The sequence below is a fragment of the Heliangelus exortis genome, chromosome 15, assembly GCF_036169615.1.
Source record: "Heliangelus exortis chromosome 15, bHelExo1.hap1, whole genome shotgun sequence".
NCBI classification, from domain to species: Eukaryota; Metazoa; Chordata; class Aves; order Apodiformes; family Trochilidae; genus Heliangelus; species Heliangelus exortis.
In genome coordinates, this window is record NC_092436.1 from 3,222,296 (window position 1) to 3,250,110 (window position 27,815).

Sequence of the window (27,815 nt, forward strand, 5' to 3'; positions counted from 1 at the left end):
CACTTGAACTGAACTTTTGAACTGCATTACAGTAGGGCAATTTTGACAAATATGGAATGGACAGCCCCTTTTAAAATGCTGGGGTTTTATCTCTTGTGGCATCTATATTTATACTTAAGCAAAATCACTAGTGGAGTTAATCTTATTCTTATAAAATCAAAGTCATCAAATTCTTTTGGCTTCCTTTGAGACAAAACTATGAATTATAGCTAAGAAATTTTTCCCTGTAGCTTTTTGTTGCATTTTAAGATTCTTTAATTGTTTCCCAAGACACCCTTTCTTTGTAATTTTCTATAAACTAATTTGCTGAAGTGTCAGGAACCTAAAAAAAAAAACAAAAAAACAAAAGGTAAAAAAATCTCTTGGACTAAAACCTATCATATATTTTTCTTAACACATATTCTAAAGAGCCAAAGCAACACCTTATTCCTTCTTAATAAAACCCAGCACTAGTTGTTTGGTTTAACAGAGAGCTCTGCTGTTCAAGTATACAAAACCCATGTTCTTAGAAAGAGGGGGGATAAATCTTGGTATTTTTGCTTAGCATTTGTATTTCTGGTCTTTACCCTGAGCTGCCTCAGTCTTCTCTTTTTGTGATTGCAGATTCTTTGTTGAATGTTTAGAGGGTGAAGTTAAGCTGAATTTCTTAAAATCAACCTTCCCAAGTGTATTTTTGTGTCCTCATTCAATTTTCTTGGGGAATCCTGGAGAACAGAAGGGACTGGAGATCTTTGCCTGTCGAACCTTGGGAGATGAGTTGTGTGCACAGCCATTGGCAAGTGCATGGTTTCCATACATTTTGCTCTACTTTCTATCTAGCTCTAACTGCAGTTTTTAACTCTTTATTTGCCTGTTTATTTCTAGATCTGCTGTCATTGTCCTTGCCCTGTGTAATATTGAACCACAGATGGATGTGGTACCCACTCAGTAGCCTGGAGGTGCACATCTTCTCAGTTACTGACACATTTTCATAGCAGTATTTTAGAAAAAAAATCTCATAGGATGAAAACACTGCCCAAATGTTTTTAATAGTAATTTAGAGAGTTAAGTGTTTGGACATGCTTGAAAATACCACTGGGCACCTATTTGCATGTGTAGGTGCCTAAATATCTGAGAAAAACGACCATCTGGTGTCTCTGGACTTAGATTCTCAGAAAAAATGCAGACTACTGAAACTAAGAGAATTTGGGCACTTAAACTTCAGTTGATTTGTTCAGCTCTTAATATCCTTATCTCTAATGTGTGAAGGAAGAATATAAAAATACTCTGAAAGGCTCTGGTACCTTTGTGCTGTCTGTGTGTGTTTTAAAGATAACATTATGGAAGTTATCAGGAAAAAACTCCATATATTTCTTACAAGTGTTCTGTCCTCCACTTTTAACATACATTTGAGCTCTTGCTTTATAAAAGAAATATTTGCTTACCTGGTGCCTAAGCAGTATTGCCAATTAATTCTAATCCAATTAATTTCTCAAATATTTCTGAGCTACCTCAAACTGCTAAAGATGTTTTTTCTTCCATCCTTTTCTAACAGAATTTCAGATTTGAACTTTTACTTTACATGAAACTCCTAGGTTGACTGTGAGAGAGGATTTGACCTCAGTATGCTGGATTACAAAACGTTCTGATGTCAGCAAACTGAAATCAGCCTTGCTTTGGGCAAGCCTTTACTTGGTGCACAAGACAGAAGTGTGAGTACCCTGATACTGAATATCTTCTGGTCTGTGTATGGTGTCACTGCTGCAAAGCAACACAAAATCCTGCAGTTCAGAGCTAGAGACAGTATTTTCTCAGATTTGGGAGGAAGTTCTCCCAAAAGAGATCTGGTAACTCCCAGCATTTCAAGGATTTTAATGTTTGGTTGCTAGATTAAATGAACCCTGAGAAACATTGGGAAAAAACCCATTCCAAACTTAGAAGTTGTTCCAGCTTCTACAGAGGGAAGTTTGGGACAGGGAATTAGTAAAATTATTATTCATTTCAGTGGTGGCTCTTTAAATATAGGACAATATTGTTGATTCTGAATCTGTTACATGACTGTTTTCCTGCAGTGTTGGCAGTATTTGCTGCCAAAATTAATTAGATGCTCATTGATGTTGGGCCAATTCCCTGACTTGCACAATGTCAATCAGGTAGAAATCCAAATGGTCGCCCACCATTTCTTTTAACCATTTTCTTTCCCTCTGACACCACCAGAAGCATCTGACACATATCTTGAGGATCGTGTGGAAGAGATTCAGATACTCTCTCCTTTTCACTCTGATGAAAAAAAAAAAAAAAAGCCCCATGATTCTCAACTGTATAATCGTTTCCTATAAAATAAATTACTTTATCTGTCTTAATACTGTCATACTCCTGTTCTCCGGTGATGTGCTTCCATCTGTGTGCATAACTGTAATCTTTTCTACACCTACTCTATGTACTCTCAAGTGTCAAAATCTAGCCTCAATCATGCCTATCATTTCTTCCTGATGAGATAGCAGGCAAACCACCATGTTCCTCAGACCTCTTTGGACAGCTTCTGGGCTCACTTTGCAGAGTTTATGTGAGCTCTCAGAAATACGTGACTGAGTTCTGTTTTGGTTTGGTTTTTGTCACCTGAAATTTTCCATTTCTAACTCTTGAAATGCCGGGGTATTTTTATTGCTGTGTGGGTCTTGTCTCCATCATGGCTGCTGCTGCAGATAAGCTTCACGTCAGGATATATCCACATTACCCAAATCCTGTGAAAATTGACTTGCTGTTTCTTATTGAATAATCCTGGGTGACTCACACTTTGTTCTCTGTCAGAATTTTTTACACTCATTTGCAGAATATTGTTCAGACAATTGAACTTACCCAAATCACCATCTTTTGTAGTGAGAGATGGTGCCTTCACTTCTCTCTTCCACAGAGCCCTTTCAAGAACAATGTTTATGGGTGACCCATAAATTAACACCATCTTGTTTTCCTTGAAATACGAATTATACTTGGCTAAATAACCTCAGGGAAACAAGAAACCCTCTTGGAAGCTTTGCTTCTTCGTAGTTTGATGTGACAACACGCCTCTCCTGCTGAGCCGTGACCTACTTTGCTCACCAAGTGCTCTCATTACCTTCCCCCAAACACCAGACTCTTGGAGCCTCAGGAATTCTCTACCTCAGAATGGGTCTGTAGTGGTTTCCTTTTGGATCACTTTGCCAGGCTGCTTATCTCTGCTCATGTAAATACCTCCTCGTCTCCTACAGCAGCTGGCTGTATAATTTCTTGTCTCTGCATCCACTCCTCAGATTCAAAGCTGGGGAAACTTTGCCATCTCATGAGAGAGTCTGGTACTTTCCTGGACTGCATTTTTTTTTTTTAAATCAGCTTAACTAAAATGTTTTGCTTTGGTAGTTCAAAGCATTTCTCTCTCTCTCTCTCTCTCTCTCTCTCTTTTTTTTTTTCCCCCCTTGTTTGTTTTCCCTTTCCTTTTTTATTATTGAAGAGGAACTCTTTTTCTCTACCCAATAAATTCTGTGCATCACAGCTTGATAGGTTGCCTGCTCATGGGGAAAGAGAAACCAATAGGGAATGACCTGCAACATATGGGACATTTGGTAATTATCTGGACTATATTATGCAAAATCATGCAGCTCCATTAATGCATAGAAGTAGAGAAGGAAAATGTAGGCAAGTGACTGCTCCCAGAGATAAAGGTTGTTACTGTACATTTGTATTTTTTGGCTCTTCAACAAAAGCCTAAAATCTGCTTGTTGAGTTCCAATTTGTTACATAGGAAATCCTTGGCTTTGAAAAGTGTTTATTGGTAAAAGAAGAGCTGTTTGTGGTATAAATACTCACTGCTAAGAATGATTTGCAAGTGAGTGATTTGCTGTAAAAGGCAGCTTGTGCTGGGCTGACTCTGCTCCCTCTGGAGTCAAGGGAAAATTTCTGATGTGTGTCAGGGAGAGAAGGTTAAGCTGTGGGCTTTTAAAGATCCTCCCCCTCTCAGTGTGTGGTGGTTGATGTCCAAATGAGGCAGGCACTTACACTTCCAGGGGGCTGAACTCATCAGGGTAGGGCAAATTTACAGCAAGGAAATCCTAAAGTTAGGTACAGAATAGATCTCAGTACTGAAAAACTGGCACATTCTGTCCTACCAATGATGCTTGTTGAGTTGGGAACTAACAGCAAATGGGATGAGAACAAGTCAGCAGAAGACCCCACATGTAACTGTTTCCACCAGCTACACAGGAATAATATTTTAAATGATCAGAAGTCACCTTTTGCAATAATTCTCAAGCTCCTTACTCAGTACTTGCAAATTCATTTTGTGTTATACTTTGTCTACTGGTAAAGCTACTGGTACTGGTGCTTGGATTTACAGAACTCATCCTTGCATGTAGAAAGAAGCTGCCTGCACTGTATCTTCTAGAAGTAAAAGGCTGTAATCTGCTGTACTCGGATTAGTAAATATTTTATTGTTCACAGTTTCAAGTATTCTCCTGGTGAATCACAGCAGCTGTGCTTCCTGAAAACAATGCCTGACTCGAGGATGAAAATTGTCTTCCAAGTTGTGAGAAAGAAACACAACCCATTGCTGCCCTTCCTCAAGAAACCCCCAAACACTTGCTGAACCACTGCTGCATTTTTCTTCTTACTGCAGTCTACTTCTGCCCCTTGCCTCAGTCTGGTGAGAGAACTTTATTTACAGGACCTAAATGACATGTGATAAATAACTCCTCTCTGAGCCTGCAGGAGCCTCAGTGTCTTCCATGGCAGCAGAACCAAATGGTGACATCTTGTGCTGTTCTCACCAAGGAATAACAGGGAGCTCCTTGACCAGGAGGTAGCTGTGGCACCGTGATAGAGAGACAAGAATCAGGTCCCTCTTGGTCCCACTGGCTTCCCAGGGTCAGCTCAGATGGGTGAAAGAGGGTGTAAGAGGAGAAGAGTGTGGAGTAGAAGCAGAGCTCCTCCCTAGCACCATCCAGGGTCATCTTGACCCCAAGATGCTCAAGCAAATAGTTCCTCAAACACACTGGGCTATAGCTCAAACCACAATCTAGCACTGGAATGTGATTATCAGCTCTGGGTCAGACACTGCTTGTCTTCCTCACGTTGTTCCTTACTCTGTGGTCAAGTTCACTGCTTTCACCAAGGCTGTTCACACTCCCAAGTACAAACTATTGTAAGCAAGGGCAGAAAATCCTCCCCTAATCCTTCAACTGTGTTTCAAACCTCTTTGTCCATCCCATAAAATTGTGCTATTCAGAGTGAAAAAGTGAATTGAGTCACAGATCTTGGGCTTAGCTAAAAAAACTTGAGTTATGTTTGGGGTTTTTTGGTTTTGTTTTTTTGGTGTTGGGTTGTTTTTTGTTTTGTTTTGTTTTGTTTTGTTCTATAGCAGCTTGCAAAATCAACCCTCAAACTGCTGCAGATAGACTTCTTGAATACCCAATTTTCATTCTATTGCATTTTTTGGCATAGGGTAAAACACCATATTAGGTAAAACACCTAATAGCAAGCTCTCTCCATTTACACCTTCCAGAAGGCAGTAACTTCAGGAGTTAATGCAGAATTATTTTTAGTATCTATTCAAGTTTATTCATGCTGAAAGGTAGTACTTATCTTTTGTAATTTTAGAGTAGTTATTTGAATAAAAACATGAGTGTAGTTCCATTTTAACTGCCATGTGACATCTGGGAGCTGGGTAAAACCTCTCCCAGGATGTGAAAATCTCAGCATTTTTTTTTCTTTGCACCATCTCAGCAGTACAGGCAGTACCTGTGTGTGTGTTTGCATCTATGTCTGTAAATGCATAAAATATGAGTAATCTCCCATATGCTAAGAGAATATTATACCCTAAACAATGAAAACATCCATTGGCCAGAAGGCAGTGCAGTTTTCAATGTTTATTTGTAGGAAAATCTTGTTGAAGTTGTTACTGTTTGAGTTCAAATTCCATATTAAACTGTCACCAGATAAGTTGTTAGATAAAAATCTGTGGTTGAGTATTTTCCCTAGAGCTGGGTAAATGTTTCTGTTAGCCAAGTAACTGAGCTCTTTTCCAGTTCATAATCTATTTGTGCAGAGGTTGCAAGTTTCTTATATTTTGGGGTCACTGTTCAGATAATCCTTCTGTTGCTGTTTCCATCTCCGATGGAACTGTGGAAAAAATTAGGGGTCTGCAAAATCATCACATAATTTTGGTGTAAGGAGTTTTAACTGTTTGCCCAAAAGGACGAGCAGGGATTTGGCTGGGACAAACTTAACATGGAGGCAAGAGTGAAAGGTCAGCAAAGTGTAGCTTGCAATTTTTTCTTTCATCTGAGTTTGATTTACAAGAAGGGGAATCTAAACCTCTTATATAGAGATAACTGTGGGTCTGGCACTAGAAGAAGCCAGGCAGTAAAAATAATAAGTGAGTCACTATGATAATGAGGGTTCAGTTACGCAATACCAAGTTATCGGTATTTCTTTTGCGGGCACTGCACAGTTTGATTTGCAATGTGCACCAATTTACAAATTGATCTACATTTTGACATTCAATATAATCCTGTTTGCAGCACCATCTTGCAGAAGAAAAGATACCAATATTTGCTGAATAATGACTTTCTGAGTCTCTTTCACAAGCAAAAATACCATAGGAATATTTGAACTCAAAGAGGCTTTTTTACAATGTGTTTCTTCTCCTCATCTGTATTTCTATTCAGTGTATTTTCCAAGCATTTTCCAGCTCACGAATCCTAGTGACCCCTACATATGTATGTTTTCTTAATAGAATCAGTCATAGGATACCAGGTTGGAAGGCACCTCACAGATCAAGGGAAGGGACCTCAAGGATCCTGTGTCCTTGACTCCTACTTCCCAAGCAGGGTTTGGCAGATGCAGTCAATTTGCTGTTGCAGATCAGTGGAAAGCAGATTCCTCCCACCTCCTGCTTCAGGTAGACTGTGTGCAGAGTTGGACAGAGTGTTTCTCTAACGCTTTTTACACACATTTATCATAAAAGCTCAAGAGATGCTAGCCAGGATCCTGCCAGCTTTGTTTTTCTCTCTAATACCCCCCTTGACCTGATGTTCCTCTGGAGAGTGGCCACTTGGGCAGGTTGTACCTGGAAGTGTCAGTTTGTGGCTCTGTATACAGCAGAGATGTCATTTGTCAAGGATGTTTGGAGAAAGAGAAAAAAAAAAAAAATCTCTGTGCACAATTGCTTCATCCCTGCTGCAAAGTCAGGACAAGAGATCCCTGACTGTGCAGAGAAATTGGACCAGATTTCTTCAGCTCCTTTGGAAATACCCGCAGGTATGGGCTGGGATCCTTGAATATGATAATTCTTTTCCTCTCTTACTGTGATAAGAAAGTTGCTTTTCTTTGTCGGGGAGCAGTCAGTGCTGGCCCTCCTGCCCCTTTTTTTCTGTCTAAAGATGCATTTTTACCTTCAGCAAAAGCTTGTTTAACCTAAAGGTCCGTATACTGCAGCATCTGTTACTGGTCCACTCTCACCACACTAATTTGTACACACCAGGAGCCAGAGAAACATCCCAGTTCTGCACTTCTGAGCCCTCCTTGAGGGCATCTTTTCTCCCCTACAGCCAACTCATCCCCCATTCCCTCCCTGTGCCCCTTGCCAAAAGCCCAGCAGCCCTGCAGTGCCCACAGCTTGGCTCCTCCCACAGGAACAGCAGAGATGAGCAGCAACCAAAGGGTTATGGATTTACCCCCTTCATTGATTTGGTAACTGAAGAATGAGGCCATCTCCTTTCTTTCCTTCCCACCCGCATCCTTCCTCTCCCTCAAGGGGGTTTCCTGCATCACTATTCACTGGATTTGCTCTGCTCCTGCTGCCCCTCTCTGAATTCAGTTTTTGTTTTTTTTTATTTCCCCTGCATTTCTGAAGCAGAGTTTTGAGAGGAATTACCTAAATCTAGAGAAACACCACCATGAATCAGACCCATTAGCTCCCTGAGGTTTTATTCTTTTGTTCCACTTCTCTTTTCAATACATTTGATGGGAAGTGACATGGTGGGAGAGATCCAAAAAAGTCAATATCCAAACTCCCCCAGCTAAAGCCCTGGTATGGAATGTGAATTACACACATATATGGGAAAAAACCTCCTATCTGCTGCTCCACTTCTTGCTGCTGACAATTTTAAGTCTTACAGGAGTGAAAGCACAGCAGGAACTTGTTTCTGGCCCTGTTACAATAGCCTCAATACAAAAATTTATGGGTTTTGTCCTGGGTGGGCTCCAGACACGTGGCAATCAGCAGGATCTTCTGGCATCAGGTGAATAAGGCTCTTGGGTATTGGAGAACTGCATTGTATGTTGCTTTGATTTTGAGCTCCATGAAAGCAAGAGAACAGCCCAGCTTCTGCACTGGAAATGCTGGGAAGCTCCTGGCAGCAGTGCCAAGATGTTGCTAAACTGACCTTTCCTCCCTCTGCCTTTTAAATCTTGTGAAAAAACTGGTATAATTTGTTGGTGAATTAACATAAGGTGGCTACAGAGAGCTGAGAGGTCTTTGCCAGGCTTAGGCCACTTACATCTTGTGAGCAAATAATTTCATTAGTGGGAGAGGTTTCTACTAAGTGCATGCAAAAGAGGTTTAGCCTGGGGTGTGCAGGATTCAGAGGGGATGTGGTAGGAAAGACCTGAAAGCACCAAAGCAGCACTTTTCCATTTCAGGTTGTGAGTTTTCTTTCCTCTATAAAGAACCACAAAACCTTAAAAGTTTTAGGGAGTGCAGAGCTGCTCACAATATTCACATGCCTTTTTGGTAAACTAAGATAAATAGGAAAAAAACCCAGCTCCTGTTTTTTTTTTAATCTCTGTATCTGGCTTTGTTTATGCAATCCATCAAAAGGTGTGTCACTGACAACATTATTTAAGTTGAAATAGGAGACTCACTGTTAGTCCTGAAAATTCATAAGATAAACAGATTTTGACATTTAATTTGTTGTAGCCAGTGGATCTTATACCAGAACCATATATTTTGCATGTTCTGTTTATTTTTCTGTTGGGCAAGATGAAGTGTGCAGTTTGTATTGTTTGCTTGGGGAATAATTTAAACATAGCTAAGGACAGAGCATCTGTTGAACAATTCTTTAGTCACTAAACAGTATATTTTTATTAAACACACCCCAGCCTGCTCTTCCTTTACATTCCCCCTGAGAACAGGCGGTGCATGAATTATCTTCAACAGAAGGTACAGAGCTTGGCTGTGCAGGGAGAAATAGCTGCTTTGTTTCAGAGGCATCTAAATGATTTGTGCTGTGAAAAAAAATAATAATAAGAGGGGTAGAGCTAAAGCAGTGGGGTTCCAGAAAAAATAATGAAAGACAAATAAGCGAATGCCTGAGGTACAATCATCCTCGAAAAGAAAGCAGAAGTGGGATTGGGCTGGTGGATACCAGGTTTTCCTTTTTTTTTTTTTTTTTTTTTAATTCTAGTTTTACAAGGTTCTGCTAAAAAAATCACACTCATATGAGTGTTATTTAAGTGAACACCTGGTATAATATCAAAACCCTGAGAAGTTTTGCCTGTCTTCCCCTGTTTTTCTCTCTCTTCCCACCTTTTATTTGCTTGCAGCTCTTGTGACCTTAGTGATGAGATTCTGGGGCAAGCTGGGGCTTCTGGCTGCTGCTGTGCACAAAGTGAGAAGATGTAGTCAAAAGATATTTACACGTTCAGTGTAGCTAATTTGATTATTTCTAATGATGCGTGTGGAACTCTCAAGTTCAGATACCAATTAATTTATTATGCTCTTCATTTGCTCTGATGAGCACCGTGGTACAAATAAAGGGGGATGAGGCTGGGACTGAACAGCCCTTGCTGGGAACCAAACAGGGAACAGCAGATTTTGCTGAGTGATTGGATCCCACTGACTTCTCTGCCTGGTAAGTGCTATAAATTTGAGAGCCTGGGGAGCCAGACTGAGGAACAGAGGTGGCAGATGATGAATAGGAATTATTAGCTCCTGTTAGCTCTGCTGCCTGTTTGGAAATGCAAGGACTGAAGGTGGAAGCAGCAGGATGTGAGACAGATGGGAAGAGGACTTTGAGCAATGCAAGGGAAAACCTGAGATGCCAGTCTGGGGATGTGAAAGTCCTCAGCCCCTTTGTTGTCAGGTCTGGTGGAAGCCAGGGCTTGTCAAAGGCATTAGGGAAGGTGTAGGTCAGAGCAAAGCTGCCTTCTCATTTTGTGTTCTGGTCTGGAAGAGAATTGCACATAGAGCCTGAGGAGGTGCTAACAAGGTCTGAGGAAGGGTTGTCAATGATTTGCTCTGAGAAGTATTTGGGTTTAGTTTCTTAAACAGAGGAGAAAGCAGAAGGGGTGTTGTGAGGATCACCTCTGGTTTTGGGGACAACCTGCCTCTGCCATCGGGTGTCATGTGTTGGCCTTCAGAAGCACTGGACTGTCCTCTTGATTGCATACAAAGGTGGAAAGTGAAGCAACAAAGGAATTTATATTTTTTTTTAAAGGAGAGGGAGTAATAGGAGCATAGTCCCCAACTCTCTGGATCAGGCTGAGGAGGGGGAAGGACTGGGAGAGAGGAGCTGCAGCAGAAAAGCATCAATGGCCACCCAGACAGGCAGAACAATAGAGATAAGCCTTTAGATCAGTGAGAAGCTGTGTTGACAAGCCTGGTCAATAAAAAGCTAATGCCAGAGAACCAGAGGGATAGTATGCACTCAATGACATCCTTTACCACTCAGTTTCTTACTGCTCATTGTACTGAATTATGCTATAGGTCCTATTAAATGCTGCTTAATGCAAATCTGGGCCTTGCTGTAACAGGAACAGCACACAAAAAGAGGGAAAAAAAAATCGTTCTTTGCCCCATAAAGTTCATGATGGAAAATAAGGAATATTTCTATGAAAAATTTGCATCATCCGTTCTGTGCTGGAGGCTGTAGAAGATGGTGTCAGGGGGACAACATGTTTCTTGGGGTTCACAGGTTTATTAAAGAAGGTTTTAGTAGGCACAAAATTATCCCAAGAGAGGAAATCTCCTCTAAATTAATCTACCCTGCTAGGTGTGGTTTGGATACTCTTTGCAAAATGGCAGGGTAAGATAGGAAGCTCAGCAAATGTCAGGCTAGAAATGAAACTGCCCAATGCCTTGTGACATTTCTCCATACATAAGTGATTGTTTCATTCATCCATTTAATTGAGCAAATTGAGGCCTCTGCTGCCCTAACACCTGCAAGGATTCCCTGCTACATCGTCCTGGAGGAAAAGCCAAGCCTCAGGCTCTGCTGCTTGCATGCTAAAATATATGTTGTAGCCAACCACTTAATGGTTCTGAAAACAGTGCAAATATTTCAGAGTAAAGGACTTTGATGAGAAATTCATGCCTCTCCCACAGGGCCTGGTCCAAAGAAACACCTACTCACAGGAGAGAGGCTGAGGACAGACCAAACCCAACACTTAGTTCAGTCACAAAGAAATTGCTCTTGGTTTCCCCAAATGAGTTTGGATTTTATATTGATTTTATATTGAAGAACAGGCCTTGTTCTATAGAACTTGCCATATACCATTTATTTCCATGAAGTCCATATCAGCTGGAGAATTTTCCTCCTTTTTTCATCACATTTGACAATAGAAGAGAATTTTGCTCTCTCAGCTGGCAGATTAACCATTATTGTTAGTGAAAAATACTGTCCAGCAGGGTTAAGTCAATCCACTTAAATGGTTTTGGCTTTGCTGTGCCAATTATTAATTTTCATGAATTTCAAAATCTGTTTTATGCTGATAAAGCTTTTTAAAGCATTCCCTCTAAAGCTGTATTAAAGTGTTGCTTCTGTGGGTCCTTTAGGATACCTTCATCTGCCAGGGATGTTGCTGTGAGTATCAGCCAGTTTATGATTTTCACTAAATTTCACAAGTGGGTTGGTATTTATTCTTTTACCATCTACAATAGAAAATCCTTAGCTACTTGCATTGAGTCAGAAGGAGCTGGCAAAGCAATCTGCTGCTTTCAGTTTGGCCGAGTGGGCAATTATGTTCCTGGATTTTTTTACCTTCTGTTTCCTCTTGATTTTTTATATTCTTTTGCTTTTATGCTGGAAATTAACTTGTTGGCTGTGAAAGGCACTTTGCTGACAGGATTGACCCAGAAAACTCTGTTGCCCCAAATCCAGAAAGGTTTTTTACACCAAGGAAGAACTTTGTGAGGTTGGGGGGGGGGGAGGGCAATGTGCCTCCTGGCAGCTGGGTGAGGGTTGAGCTGCTCCACAGCAAATCCCTCCTTGGTGAGATGGACCAGATTTAATGGCTCCATCTGTGTGACAGAGCAACTTCTCACACATTTTGGGCAATTGTCCTTGTTCATCTTTGTCATTGATTCCTTACTTAAAACCCCTGCAGCTTGGGGGTGACGAAGCTGCTCAGTCCTCTGCAGTGGGCTGAGAGGCACCCTGGGGAGTTTGTCCACATAGTTTTGTACAACTTCAATCTCCTGACTGCTAATTGATTCCCTGCTCTAACAGGCCCAATAAAGCAACGAAATTGCTGTCAGCCTGGCATGTGTTAGGTACTTTGGAGCAAATGTAGCTGCGTGGCTGGTAATGAAACCTCTGTCAGCTGAAGGACATCGCACAGGCTGCACTGGTGACATGCCATCAGCTCTGGGGCAGTTCTGTTTGCTGCTTTGCTTTTCCCTGTCATTTTTCACACCAAAATAATTCCCCAGGTTTCATGTTCTGTTACAAAAGTGTCGAAAATAATCTTTCCCTGACAAAAAAACAACAAAACCAAAAAAACCCAAAACAACGCAAAAAAAAAAAAAACAAACCAAAAACCAAAACCAAACCCCAACGCTGCGCACGCTCTTTTCACATTCTTCATGGTTCAGGAGCCTCACAGACTTCCTCAATGTGACCTCCAGTTAATCCTGAAATTTCAAAGTGGAATATTTCCCTTATTTCTAAATATCACAGTGAGATTGCTAATTAGACATGAACCAAGGTCTATCACCATGGGGAATATTTTAGGAAACCACAGAAGTGTCATTCCTCTCTGACAAATGACACTTAGCAACGATAAAATAATGTTTAATGGCAGCAGAGATGATTTGCTGCTGATGGTGCAGAAGTCTGGAGCTTCAAAGACTACAAAAGCTTGATCTGCATTTTCAGCTTCATAAAGGAAAAAGAGGAAAAAAAGTGAAATGTGTGATTCATTACTTAAAATAAGTTAGTGGGTAGGAAGTGAAGGAAGATGACTCTGCTATCCTCAAATGGAAATATGTCCAAAGACCATCCAAAATGCTTGCAAGAGCAGGCAGAGAAAACACTGCTTAGCTGAGGGTTCTTGCACTAATTTCCACCTTTACTGCTCTCTGAAATTGATCTCTATTCAGTTTGGGAACCAGGTTAGGCTGAACTGGGAGAAATTCACTTTAGTGAGGAACAGGAGGACTTCATGCAAATACTTGTGGCACTGCCAACTGACATCCTGAATGTTTTGCACTGATTTCTCAGTGGAGACAAGCCCTGGGGATCTGACTTGTATTATCTGAATCAGAAAGTTACAGACTACCTTAATGTTGTGCTGACTTCATCTGGGCAGCTCGTGCAGGCAGGGTGCATTAACCAGGCAGCCAAGTGTGGTCAAAGGTACCCGAGATAGGATCAGCTCCAGGTGCTTGGTGAAATCCTGGGAAATTGCCTAGTCTTGTATGAAACTTTGCCATTGCTCCAGAGGATACTGGAATGGCAGCGTTTGCTCATGATGGATGAGCCCTAATTTATTTCTGCTGTAAGAGGTTTTGGGAAAATATAAGTAATGTTTAAATTGTAATTTTGTTAAATACCTGTCTCCTGTAGGAAAAAATAAATTACAGTCTTCTTTTATTGTGCCAGGTAATCAGTAACACAGCCTCAGGTCCAATACTGTAATTTATTTTACACCATATATCTGTATTTTTGTGTAATGTGTGTATATATACATATGTGTATACATAGACATGTATAATTGTGTATATGTACATATGTGTGTATATATATACATGTAGAATATATAATTTTACATATAAAATATGTTTATCAGGAAAAAGATAATTCATGGAGTGATGCAGGTTTTCACAGGTCTGTCAGAGGCATGAGGAGCCACCACAGCTGCAAGGTGACACTTGGCACCATCCCTGTGGAGCCGTGTGTGGCATCCTGGGGAATGTCATCTCAGCAAGTGCTCCTACAAGGATTTCCTCTGGCTCATAGGAAATGAAAAGGGTGCTCTCTTGCCTATAAACAATGGACAAGAAAGTGATTGAGATCAGCCATCAGAGACATCAACATGGAAAGGGCCACCCCTGCAAGAGTGTTCCAGTTTCCAGGGTGTTTGCTGTGGCCCATGGGGTGAGTGAATTCTGATCTGAACCTTCTCTTAGAAATCCTCAGAGGGTTCTGATCTGATATTATGCTGGAGAAATGTGGATGGATGACTTCCCATCCTGACTCCCTGATTTATTCTGATTCTCTTCACAGGGAACACGGGGTAAACTAAAACCAGGAGCCATTGCTGAGAGCTGCTGTGGGCTGTGCAGTGCAGGGACCACCAATTCCCAGAACTGCTTGTTGTTCTCTCTCTCTGCCAGTAATGCCCATGGCTTCCTCACTAAGTGGCTGACCTTTATGAAGTGGCTTGTCAGACACAGAGGTTTCAGCTTGACAGTTGCTGGCTCTGAGAGAAGGGTGAGCTGCAACCACTGCCCTTGGAAATCCTCATGTAGCAGAGTGGCTATGATCTTTTTTCTGTTGGTGTCTGAGTTGTACAAGTGGTGGCTGTTGAATGTATAATTATTGATGCACTTGCTGGCTGTTAGGTTTCCCCAGCACGTGTATGGGACAGGCTGCCCAGAGAAGCTGTGGCTGCTCCATCCCTAGAAGTGTTCAAGGCCAGGATGGATGTGGCTTGGAGCAACCTGGTCTGGTGAGAGGTGTTCCTGTCCATGTTAGTGGTTTGGAAATATATGACATTTAAGGTCCTTTCCAACTCAAAGCATTCTGTGATTCTGATATGACATTATTGGGGTTTGCTTTAAGGTTTTAATTTTTAATAGAAATTTGGCTACTTGGGACCATTGTATTGATTTTTAAACAGCCCATTGTGACAAACCTGCATAGATTTTAAAATAATTATTCTACTAAAGACCCTCACTCTCCTTCTCTAGTCAGATGTAATTTCTGAACAGCAAACAAGATCTTTCTGCTATGGTGTGGGAGCAGCACTTCAGTGGAAGCCTGCCTCAATCCATAGGGATGTGTCAGTCAGCAAGGGCTGACAGGGTTGACTGGCACCTCACATCCAGGCTTCTCTTCTCAAACAAGGAGAAATATTAACCTTGAATCAGGAAATATGGAGCTTATCATTTAAATGAAACCCAGGAAGAAAAAAAATGGTTTTTGCTTAAGTCTGCTTCCAGCAAAGGTTAGAAACTTTTCTACCTTTGAGCAGGTTTGCTGGAGCACCATGTGGGCTTGCAGCAGTCCCACCCAGGGCAGCATCCCCTGTTTTACAAGTGGGTGTATTGCAAACACTGTCTGGAAAAGCTGTTCCGAGGGGTATAATTTGGATGAGTTTTTTGCCAGGGTGCAGGTTTAGCTTCCAGTCACAAAGCAACCCAGCTCGTTTGCTGGGTTCATCTCAGAGGTGGTTGCAGGGAACAGATGAGCCCCCGCTGCCCAAGGGGAATTGGCTCTTGTACAGCACTCACCCTGCTATCACCCTGGATCTGGACTATGCCAGGCATGAAGGTGGATTTTCCAGGGGTCATCTCCCCTGGGGAATTCCAGCAGTAAATGGCACCTTGCAGTAGGTCAATCTGCTTTCCCAAGCTCAAGGTTGTGTCTCCCCTTGGAGCAGATCCAGTCAATGAGTGCTGCTTCCCACATCCCATTGGAGATTGAGACATGGAGGGGCTGGATGGATACCTCCAGATGAGCACCAGGAATTTGCATTAATGGTCTCTCAGCATCAATCCTGGAAGGCTACCCACTGCTTGGAGGACACAGAGACACAGGTACTTGGCATGGCAGAGGTCACCAGTGGATGTTCTACACAGTGAGGATGAAAGTCAGACACCCTGCTAGGGTGGTTATACCAGAGTATTTGTCCAGCAGTGGGGGAAGGCAGTGGGCTGATATTCACAAGAGTTAACTGGATTCTCAGTGGAAGAAATTACTTCTATCTTTAGGGGAAAAAAAAAAAATCCCCTTCCAAACAATCTAAAAACCTTCTTAGGCAAAACATGAAAACATGGAACTGATGGTACTAGGAGAAGATGCCTACAAAGGTAAAACAAATGAGTTGTCCTCCCCTAGAGAGTCAGAGAAGCTTCAGGCTGGGTGATAGCTGATTTTTGGCCATTGAGAAAGTCTGAAATTTACCCTGCCATAGACATGAGACCCAGAGATGGGTTAAGGCTTTTCATCAGTCCCAGGGGTGTATCTTCAGACAGGGCCTATGTGAGGTGAGAAGTTACCTTAACTGCCAATTCATTTGATTTCAAAGTGCATTTTTGCTTCTCTGGCCTCTCTGGAGTGCTGCTGAGGATGAGAGGGCCTGGCTGAGGACCGAAGTGCAGAAATTTTGGCTCAGCAGATCCCTTTATTGCCAGGTTAGAAGTCTGGAAAAAACACAGGTTGCAGAAGCAGCCTGGCTTCACCTGAACCCCAGATCTGCTGCCAGAAGGATGGGTGCTGTTCATGTGCACAGCCAAGTCTGTTGTGGGACTTCTTTTATTTCTCAGCTGGGATTAACGAAAGAATCTGATTGAGCACATCAGCAGTCAGTTCAGTGCATCCCATCAGCAGAAAGTGATTTTAATACTAGGCCAGTGGATTCTCACTAATTAAAATAAATATTTACTATTTGATTTTGGGATTCTTTCCAGGAAAGAAGATACAATTTAGAAAGGCTTTCAGAGCTGATTGCCTTCCACATCCTGGTCTGGGCTAGAGATACAAGGAGGGTCTGGGCGGCAGAAAGGAAGAGAAGGATGAAGAGGAACAAAAGATGCTGAAAAGCTCAGATGATACTGAAATTTGGCAGAGAAACAAATCAATGTCAGGAATTAGAGAAAGAACAGGCAGGGAGAGAACAGAAAAAAAGGAGCAGAACAAAACTGGAGAAGACAGACAAAAAGTGATTGATTGGGAGGGAGGGTAGCAGCAGACAGCTGAGTGACAGGGGCTGGGGCTGGAGATGCTGTCACTGGGGGTTTCTGAGGATAGACTGGGGAAGCCTTTGCTTGGAGTGATGGTGAAGTTGTTCTTTGGGGTGGGCTCTGGTGGTCAGACATCTCATGGCCACCTCTGCCTGCCTGCATCCCACAGCATCCCACATCCCTGAGGGACTTCAAGTGGAGCCTTTACAGGTAAGAGCTTCTCCTTGGTCTTTTGATAGTCAACACAAGAGGTAACCAGCTGAGGCTGAAGTCTTCTACTTGGCCAGAAAATTGGCCAACATCAGCATGTTGTCCCACTGTGGCTGTCTGATAGCAAACACCAGGTAAACACAGCTTTCCTCTGCAAACTGGGAGTAACTCCCTGGTACCTCCAGGGCAAATAGAGTCACCAGTAAAACAGTCAGGCTGCTGTACAGCTGCTGGGAGGGCCTGGCAAGAAGCAAGGGCATGAACTTTAATTTCTTAAGAACCCTGGTGCCTCTAGACAGCTGGGCTAAACCAGACTAGGATATTCCAGAGCTGTACTCAGAGAGCTTGGGTCTTTGTACACTCAAAGATGTGCTGGAGACCCTGTAACCAGGTGCAGATTTGGCTTTGGGACCAGATGTGGTTTTGGGGACTTCTGGTAGTGTTGCTGGAAGATCTTGGTTTTGCATGATGCTACACAACAGCTGAGAAAAATAGAAAATGCTACTGAGACTCCCTGTTGCACTTCCCATATGCTCTTGCCTTGCTGGCACTGCTCAAAGCTGAATATTTGCAGTGTTTCTCTCCCAGTGTTAATATTGTACCCTCATGCTGCCATGCACAGGATTTTTATCAGTAATTTCTCCAGTGGGTGCTGTCGATGCTCAGTACAGCAGATGTTGGCTAAGGAATGCACACTCCTGAGGGGCCTTTCTCCAAAAAAAAAGATACCATGGGCTGGATGGTCCCTTGGGTCAGCAGTGAGGGGCTGTTCCCAGTGCTGGCTGTCTTCAGTGTTCAACAAAGTTGGAGGAAGATGAGTCAGGCTGGGAGTACAGTCCTCCCAAGAACCCATCTCTAAGTGCCCTCACCTTCTCCAGTGCTGTTGAGACTCACCTCAAAAAAGAAATTTTTTCCTGAGCAGCCTGATGCTCTGCTGATGTCCTCAGTGAATTATTACAAATGTGCTTATAATTCCTTACCTAATTGCAAGTGCTTTCACAAATCATATTGCTAGCACTTAATGAGAACCAAGTAACATCTGACATCATAGAGATGGAAATTTAATGCATCATGATGGCGTGATAACAGCACCAAGGAGACTGATCCCAGTGGGATTAGTGAGTCAGGATCCCAAACCTGGGTGGGTAGTTAGGGTGCAGAGGAGATGACAGAGCAAGAACTGCTGCAGAGTGTGAACAAGCATAGGGAGAAAGAAGACAATAGGAGAATGCAGGGCATCAGAAGATAAGGACCCTTTTTTAGAGCATGGTCAGGCTAGAGGTCATGAACCCCATCAGAAGGAAACCACAAAAGGGTATTTGTTTTAGTTGGACAGGTTTTGTTTATTCCTTTTTTCTTTCTTTTTGTTACAGAGACAGGTGCTCTGAATAAGACATCCTGGGTTGCTTTGTCTTTTTCTTCTATGGTGACGTGAGAATTGCGGAGCAATTATTTCTGAATAAACCCAGTTTTGGCCTAGAACCTGGAGTCCCAGCAGGGGAGGTCTATGGAGAAGGTGGAGAGGAACAGAAATTCAGCATCACGAGCAGAACAAAGCCATCTGCAGATCTCCATCCAGGGCAGGTAAGGCAGGAGGCTTGTCCTCTGCAGGGGGAATACAGAAGGTGCAAAGATGCCATTAACCAGGCAATGAGGACACTTGGCCTCTGACTGAGAGGCCTTTTGTTTATAAACTCAGCATCCACTTCCCAGGAAAATATTTTTGATGTTGACTTCAGACATCCTCTCCCCAAGAACAGCCCAGCCTCCTGGCTTGCCCAAGAGACAATAGAAGGAAAACAAGCACAATAGCTGCATGTGCTAAACACTTTAATGAGCACTTCCACACCATTCTCCTCTATTTCCCCACATCCCTGTGAGTCAATAAGCACCTCATGCAGCTTTTGAGATAGTGCAGTATAAACTGATAGAGCTGTGGATTAGCCCAAACATTAGCTCTTATTCACTGAACAACTGGTAGAAATGTGAACTTATTTTATTCTGTGTGTATTGGCTCAATATAATATTCCTAATAATTTCTTTGCCTATGTAAGCTTTCTACAATGACATCCTTAAAATATTTTAGATAGACAATCAGGTGCAAAAGGCTCTGTTACAAATTTTCCATATGCACGTAACACACAGTTGATTTATTTCCACATGCAAAAAGAAAAAGGCCCCTGAATTTGTTGCCCTGTGGCTCTGGAGGTTTTTTTTGTGTGTGTCAATTATCTCCAGTTCATATTGAATAGCAAGTTTATGACAGGACAAAAATCACCAGTGATTATGGTTTGGTTTCCATTGGCACCAATATAATGTCCTTTTCCAGCAGCAACTTTATGGTGCTGCTCTGTGATGTGTGAGCACTCAATAAGAAGTGCTGTAAGTTCTGTGTCAGTAATTCAGCATTTATAGGGCTTACATGGGACGTTTTCATCCCCCGGAGACGGTGCTTTTAAATTATGACTGCTAATTTGTATTGTCTGAGAGTCTTTCATCTCCAGCTCTCTCTAGGGTATGTAGTCAAGATAGAGTTATGTTATTCCCAGACCACTCAGTCTTATCCTCCAATTCATGCAAGATAAATTTTTATGATCTATGTGGATTTTCAGGCTTCAGAAAATGTATTATTTTTTAAATATACTTTACACGTAACCGGTAAGAAGATCTGGAGCACAGGATGCAGATCATGAAGCCATGCAAAGAGAAAAGGGTGTGAGCAGAGAGAACTCAAGCCCCATTCTTTTAGGCACTGATAATTAAGAAATGTACTGGTTTGGGGTAAAACTGCCTCCATGTCCAATAATGTAAATCCACTGAGGCCACCTATTTCAGTAAAGTTGGTCTGTTGGTTCCACAAACTCAGGAATTGTTTGGGTCATTTCTGCCCATCTGCTGACTCTTTCTGACAGTTTATCAACAGCTTTGGAATTATCTGAACCTCTGAAAATCAGATTTCCCTGAGTATTTTCCATCATGCTCCAGGTTGTCCTCAATGCTCGTTACCTTTGCACATTTTGGAAGTGTGTGACTTCAAATACAGTTTAGTGTAAGAATTCAGAATTAGAGATAGTTGGGAATTTTTCAGTGAAATAGCTTGGCAGAAGAAAACTTCTCAAGGTGGAAGTGCACCACTAAAGCAACATTTCTCTCTCTGCTGAATGTGTTGGAATAAAAAAGGGATTTGAGCCTGAATCTCTCAGTCTTCATCCATGCTGATAAAATCAGCCATGCTTCCTGGCTCTGGGCATCCCACCTCAGCAATGTCCTTTCTCCTACCGTTTGAGTATTGAGGGTTTTTTTGTTTGTTTGTTTGTTTTGGTTTTTTTTTTGCAAAAGCAGCCCAAGACCATGAGTCAGGAGCTGTGACAGCATTTTCTGATCTCAATATGTGCTGTGATCTACCTGGTGCACTTCTAAGCCATGTCCCTCAGCCTGCTGATCTGGCCCTGCTGCTTGTGACACAGGGGCCTTCCTTTCATTTCTGTTTGGAGAAAAGGAAAAACATTTTTAGGAAATCCCTCTACTGAAACAGACTTTTCTGAGTGGTTTTGGTGGTCAGAGGACGTTGGCAGAAGTGTTCCCCATTACCCTTTATAGCTTTAATCAGAGTTTGCCTGCTGTTTGCAGGATGCACCCCAAGATGCAGCTTGGTTGGCAGCTCAGTAACTCTTTAAATCACTACTGCTTTCTTCTAGGTCATTAATATTTTATTTATGTTGTATTAGATTTCACATCAGTCTCCATGCCAACAGTTCATGCCAGGAGCAGTGTCTGACAGAGTAATTTAAATCCTTAGAGATATGAGCACTTCCTTTTTGGAGAGTGTCATTGTCAGCTTCGTTTGTCCTGTTTTGCGGTGCAAGTTTGGCCAAGTTCCTCCTCTGCCCTCTGCCTGCAGTGGCCTCCAAGGAAGAGAACTCTTCACATGGTGAGAGCTGAGGACTTGCTTAAGTCAGCACCAAGTGATGTCCTCAGCTGGCAACAAATCTGCAGGGAAAGGCAGAGCTTTTCACAAGAGGAGATGATAACTCTGGGAAAACACAAAGTTTTGAGTAGAAAGCCCCTTCCTTGAGACACTTACAAAGCCTTACTCAAGGAGCTGCCCCATCCTGGCTACAGCACTGGTGTTTTGCTCTCATTCCCCTGTAGGTGCAACCCATGCATTGACTTTGTTGTTTCCCTGTTGATTTCTGCAAGGAATATCCTCACCCTGTGCTCAGTGCACTCCTGTGTTTTTCAGAAAAAGCTGTGATAGCTGAGGAGCACATGGGTGGGACAGGGTCAGCTGGTGGGTGTCCAGCCCACAGCTGAGCTGCCAAGACTTGGCATTCTTTAGCCCACATTTCCCACCAGCCTCCCTCCTCCTGATGCTTTTTGAATGTGTGAGCTACACATTAGCACGACTCTGGGTCAGATTTGTTATTTCAACCTTGAAGAGATATCCAAGAAAGAGCAAGGAAAGGTACCCATTCCCATGGTTTCTGCAAGAGGGGATGACTCTACTGGGGCTGCATGACTTGTGTCCTGCCCTCACTGGGATGCTCACACCAGCACCAGAGAAATGCAAAGCCCAGGAAGAAATAAGTTAAACCATGAGCAGAAATCAAAAAGAAAAGTAAACTTCTCAGGTTTAAATGAGAAGAAGCATCTGGAGAACACAGGCTATAAAGGGTTGACTGTCAAGGGAAAGAGCAGAAAAAATCCTGAGTGTGTTTCTCCATGTTTAACAAAAAATTGATCTAAGGGACCCCTAAAGGATTGTTGTTTGAAATGTAAAGCCTGGATAAAATCATGTTCTAATATTCTAATGCCACACAGGAAAGATGTGGCTCTGACAATGGTTTAGACTCCTGGGACCTAACAAATTCAAGTTTTCTCCCACCATGTTCTTAAACTCTACAGTCTATAAGACTCAGGGAATGGTATTAATCACAGGTTGAGCCAAAGGCAGAGATGCAGGAATCACAAGTGCCTTCATAAGCCTCTGCACCAAAGGGAATTAAAGAAAAATGAGTTTACTGAAGGGACTGTGGAGTTAGCACATATCATCCCAAGAAGCAATTTGTCAGTATACAACCACTCTGTGCAAGCAAAAGGGAAGGAAAAGAAAGACCCAGGCAACAACCTCAGCTTATACACATGGCTGAATTGATTTTCCATGCCAATTAATGCCAGGGAAGAATGCACCTCTGGAGACCACACAGTGAGAACTAGAGGCAAAAAATGCCTCACTGAAGATTACAGAGGCCTTTGCAGACTCCTGGTGATAGACCCCCTTATTTATTTTTTTGCCTTTATTAAAAATCCACAATGGGTAAGAAACAAAAGTGTCTTCCTGATGCTTGCAAGGTAGTTGAGGGAATATCCATCTGTTTCAGCAAGGCAGTTCTGTCCTAGATCTTACTATTTTTTTGGTGCATTCTTTGTGAAATGTAATGGGTGGGATGTCTTTTTTTCCCCAATTAGCAATTCCTTTATAGATCAGACTGCAAGCAGCCTTATAACTTTCTGACACGGCAGGATTATGAAAGACCTGCAGAAGTGTCATGCAGTCTCTGCTGGGAAATCTGACACTTGAAAGATTGTCCTGGTCCTGACAGTGATGATTTTTTGTTACCCTTTTAAAATGCACTTGTTTTCTTCTCTGACAGGTATGGGAGAAATAAATGAAAACTGCAAACTTTTGTGCAGATGGGAGGGCATTAGACGATTCACTGGCTTGGAGGGTGCTAACAGCCATCCTTGACATGCCTGGTGCTTGTTTAATGGGTAGTTTGCAGCTGTGGGATCACTGCTGTTTTTTGTAGTTTCTGTTCTATTATTAGCTAGTAAAGGAATATGAGACCACAGAGAACATTGTGTTCAACTACCAGTTCCTGTGTTTATTGGCACCACCTGGGGATTTAAAGGGGTGCTGTCACTCTGCAGGGTCAGCTTCAAAGCAGGAGAGCTAGAATGTGCCCATGATCAAAGCACCTTCACTTCATCCCCTTGTGCAGCAATTGCAGGTAGAAACATTCTCCCAAGAGGCAGATTTGAGGCTTTGCCCCACGTGGCAGAAGCTGGATGGGAAAAGCAAAGCCTTGAAGCCTTCGGTGGCTCAGAGATGGGAAAATGCTCCTTAGTCACCATGGCCTCTTCCAAGGAGAAAGCCACAGTAGGACAGTCCAGCAGCACCCTCTGGGCAGGTCAGTGGTTAGCAAGAGAGATGCTTATTCACGGTAAGCAGAATCTTGTTTATATTTTTAAAACTCTTTTTTTGACATTATGGGAGAATTTCACCTCATTCTGGCACAGCTGCTGGGCAGGTTCCTGCCTCTCCAGAGGTTAACTGGGAGCTTTTCACCCAAGGGGACCTCTGCACCCAGGGGAAAACCTATTTCCTCTGAAAACAGCATGTCAGTCTGTCCTTTGGAGGACAATAAGAAGGCATCATTGGAGCTAGGATGATTCATGAATCTCTAGCAGATCCATTAACTCATGTTCAAGGAAGCAGTGGAGTCACCATCCCTGGAGGCATTCCAGAAACTTCAGGGACATGGTTAAGTTGTCATGGTGGTGTTGGGTTGATGGTTGGACTTGATGATCTCAGAGGTTCTTTCCAATCTTAATGATTCTATGACTCCATTGCTCCTTGCATGTGTCGGCAAAAGGGACACAATAAATCCTACACCAAATGCATTGAGGTACTGTGTGATTTAGCAAATTATTAAGCTAGAGGTTAATGAGAGAAAGGCAAGACACTTATCCCCACAGTCCTCATAATAATTATGAATAAAGGGCTGTTTTACCAAATCACTTTTTAAAATAAACCCTCCATATGGCTGTAAGCAAAGCCCTCGTCACCATGCTGAGTAATGTTTATTTTGAGTACATCAAGGAAGAAATGTGTAAAATTGTGCTGAATGATGCTCACTGCAACTCAAACAGATGCAGACAAAGGAATATCACCAGGGTCAGACAGAGGGGTCACACCATTGCTCTGGTCCTGGTGTATGGCATAATCCCAAAAAAGTGTCCAACATAGAAGATGTAAGGAGGGAGAACGTCTTTTCTCCTCTACAGCTTTACAGGTGCTGGATTAACTAAAAAATATAACAGGGGTTACTCAGTGAAAAGTGAATATAAATGTTCTGTCCTTTTGAGTGGAGGAGGAAAGAAGGAAGAGAATTTCTTATAGTTTTTAAGAATGAGATTCTTTGGCTTGTAAGCCAATACTGGGGTTCATTCCCCTCCTTTGCCCCAGGGTGTCCAGTTTGGACTTGGAAAAAATAAAATTTGTAAAGCACTATTATCAAAGAAAGGCAAACACCAGGTGCTCTGCTAGGGCTGCCTAAGTCCATGGTGTAATGGAGTAAAATGCACATTCACAGAATGCATATGTTTAGATGTTTTCCAGCCCATTCTGCCCAAACTAAAATACTTGTTTAGCCCTCACATTGCAGTGCCTGGTAAGCACAGGTGGATGCACTGGTTTGCTTTCCACAGGCACACCGGGTGGAGTGGCTTCCAGCAGCACTTGCTGCCTGTGTGGGGAGAGATTCTCATGAGGTCTGTCCAGGTGAGGAACATTGGAAGGGTCTTGTTGGCTACAGCCAGTGTTTTATGGTTCCTGACTTCACTTCTCAAATCTCCAGCAAAAAAACTTTCTTCAAGCAATAGCACCCCCTGCATGAGCTGCTGCAAAGTGGCCTCCAGCACAGGATGGACCTGGGCTTTACACCCCATAAAAGCTGCAACTGAGAAAACCACCACCTGACACTCAGTTTGTCCACTGCACACTAATCTCTATCCTAAAATACAGCCTGAGTAGTAGAAATTGCTTATTTATTTATTTTCCTGAATGCAAATTTTTACTAGCTGTGAAATCGAGCCTTTTCCCTAGCTGGGACCAACCTTCATGGATTGGAAGATTGTAGTGATACAGCAGAAAAAAAATAAAACTCTTAGAAGCTCTTGAGGCATAAATTCAAACCCTCATTAATCTCTGTGGGCTGCATTTGAATTTCTATAGAACGTGGGTGGTATTTTCAAAGCGAGGTGCTGGAATTGGTTGGCTCAGAGGGGTGACTTGGATGATAACAATGGGTTTCTTCTCCTCAGTCCTCTGCCTGAACAAGGTGCTGGGGTTTGTGCTGTGAATGTCCCTGGTACAAAGCTGTGCTGTGGGTGTGGATCCATGCCCCTATGATTCCAGAGCTGGAGTGTAGAAGGGCTGCAGGAAGAGGGTGAAGCAGTGGAACTGAACACGGAGCTGCTGACAGACCAGATCTGATCTTGGTGATAGCCACTAATTCAGTTTTTTCTGCTTTTTCTGTGCTTTTTCTTTTTCCCCTCAGAAACAGTTCAACTTCCTTATCTGGGACAAGTTAGCTTTGGGTTTTTTTTACAGTGAAATCCTAATTAAAGTTGATGAGTGTGGCAGATGTGTCATCCCAGTGATTCTGTATCTCTCCTCTCTTCCTCCCAGCTCTCAGAGGAGTCCTGGGTCACTGATTGCACATCTCAGAACCCTTGGAGACTTGAATGTCAGGAGTGAGGTTACACTGGGGTCCAGCACAGGAGAGGTGCACTTGGCTCTTGAGCTTTCTCCTGTCTCTTAATTGCATCTGGGAGCATCAAGTTCATTGGTTGAAGTTGTCATAAGAACTTCTGGAAGTTTAGGTGATGACTGAAGTTTTAACTTCAGTCAAAGACAGACTTTGTGCCTAGAAAGAGTAAAGGCTAAAGGCTAAATTCTGGCTACAGAAAGGATTCTCGTTTGAGGGATTCCCTGTTGGAACTGGAAAAGAGATGTCACTCACTTTGCCATCATTAGTGTATCCCAGATCTAGGAATTTTTCATATTTTTTAGTAATACTGTAAAAATTTGAATGATAGATGAATAAAACCCTCCCAGTTATGTGAGATGACAGTAGAGTATTGAGTTTGTTTTCATGTTTAAAGAAGTTGTGTTGGTATGGATTGGAGAAAATTTAATATTTTTAATATAAGGATAAATAGTATAGCCCATGTTGGGGAAGCAGCAAGTGATGATTTGGCCACAGTAAGTCCTAGACATAAAATTCAGCTGAAGGGAAAATTTTGCTTCTGGAGTTTTTATTTTTATTTTGTGCACATATGAATGGGTGAAGGGTGAAGCTGCTGAAAGATGTGGGCCCCTGGGAGCAATGCAGACATTTACCAAAAAAAAAAAAAAAAAAAAGACTAAGACAATACAAAGAAGAAAACCAATGTGAGAGAACTAAAGGCAGCTGAAGAAACTTTGTCTTTCCTTCTAACAAGAAAGTAGCAGTTCAGAATTTCTTTGGTTTAATAACACTGTTTAAGAAGAGCCAGATTCTTTTGACTTTATTTGTTGTTCAGAGGATTTTTTCTATTTTTTCCCCTTCTGTAGGTTTTCCTTTGGAGCAGCAGGGAGGCAGAGTTCTGATTCCTTGTTGAAGAGCACAGCCTGCTGGCAGCTGCCTGCTACCAGGTGGTGAGTGAGGCTGGGAATGTTCTGGGATGTGTTTTCCTCTTTGGGATGGGCATCTCCACTGGGACCCCTAGGAGACACCCAGAGCTTTTATTCCTTACCAGGAAGAATACCTAGGGAAACACCTCTGCAGGGACAAGAGCTTGGAGCTTTCACAGTTAAAAGCCAGAAAACAACTCTGAAATGATGGTAAAGAAATAGATTCTCTAGACCACCAGGCTACTTGTGAGGATTGTGGGGATTATGGCAGGCTGAGGCATCAATCATCCTCTGTCCCCTCCTGGAGCTGCAGTGCAGGGCTGCTGTCAGCTGGTGGGTTTTGAAACCCTGTCTGTGCTGATAGAGAGTGTCCCTGTTTGTCCTTGCTGAGTGCTCCTTAATCTCATACATCTTTTAATTAGGGCTTTTTTTTTTTTTTTTTTTTTTTTTTTTTCCACCTGCTTTTTTCACATAGATTAATTAAAAATAAAGCTTAGACCTGGCAATTTGTTGTGCTGTGAGCTCTGTTCAGGCAGTATACAGGAAGTCTGCTAAGCCATTATTCAGGACACCCTTCTTATTTACTTTTAAACCATGTTTTGTGGGAACTGGGGTCAATAGTTGCTCTTTTTAAAATTAAGGGTAGAGTTAGTCCAGCTGTGGGGGCAAAGGTGTGTGTGAACCATCACCTCCACCCTCTGGGCTGCAGAGCCCAGCCCATGCTGCTGAAAGCCTTTGGGTGGCTCCTTGGGTTCAGGTTTTGGCCCCTGGTCAGCAGGGGTTCCTGGTTTGAAAATGCAGTGCAGCTATTTCAAGGAATGTTGATATTTTCTGCTGGTTGCTGCCTTTCTGGTAGCAGCAGATGATTGGTTTAATCTTTGTAAGGTGTGAAAGGGTTGCCTAAAGAACTGGACAGTCAATAAATTGATACTGGGTAGTTAATGGCTTTGTTCTGATCTTCCTCAAGGTGTTTTTTTTAATTCTAGTCTGGCTGGCCTGTTGGATTTG

At 42.5% G+C, this 27,815-nt stretch overlaps 2 long non-coding RNA genes across 4 annotated transcripts; both read left to right on the top strand.

Moving 5' to 3' along the window:
• Positions 1–1,496: 1,496 nt before the first annotated feature.
• LOC139802999 (uncharacterized) lies at positions 1,497–20,657 on the top strand. 3 transcript variants are annotated; one of them, XR_011728836.1, is made up of 5 exons: positions 1,497–1,691; positions 14,058–14,327; positions 15,835–15,991; positions 17,307–17,347; positions 18,721–20,657. It is a non-coding gene; the product is annotated as an uncharacterized lncRNA (long non-coding RNA). The 3 variants fall into 3 exon arrangements; XR_011728835.1 differs by lacking the exon at positions 1,497–1,691 and adding an exon at positions 5,417–6,256; XR_011728837.1 differs by lacking the exon at positions 14,058–14,327 and having other exon boundaries at positions 1,504–1,691.
• A 739-nt stretch (positions 20,658–21,396) lies between these two features.
• LOC139803001 (uncharacterized) lies at positions 21,397–26,816 on the top strand. Its single transcript, XR_011728838.1, has 3 exons — positions 21,397–23,538; positions 25,821–26,014; positions 26,748–26,816. It is a non-coding gene; the product is annotated as an uncharacterized lncRNA (long non-coding RNA).
• The last annotated feature ends 999 nt before the right edge of the window (positions 26,817–27,815 follow it).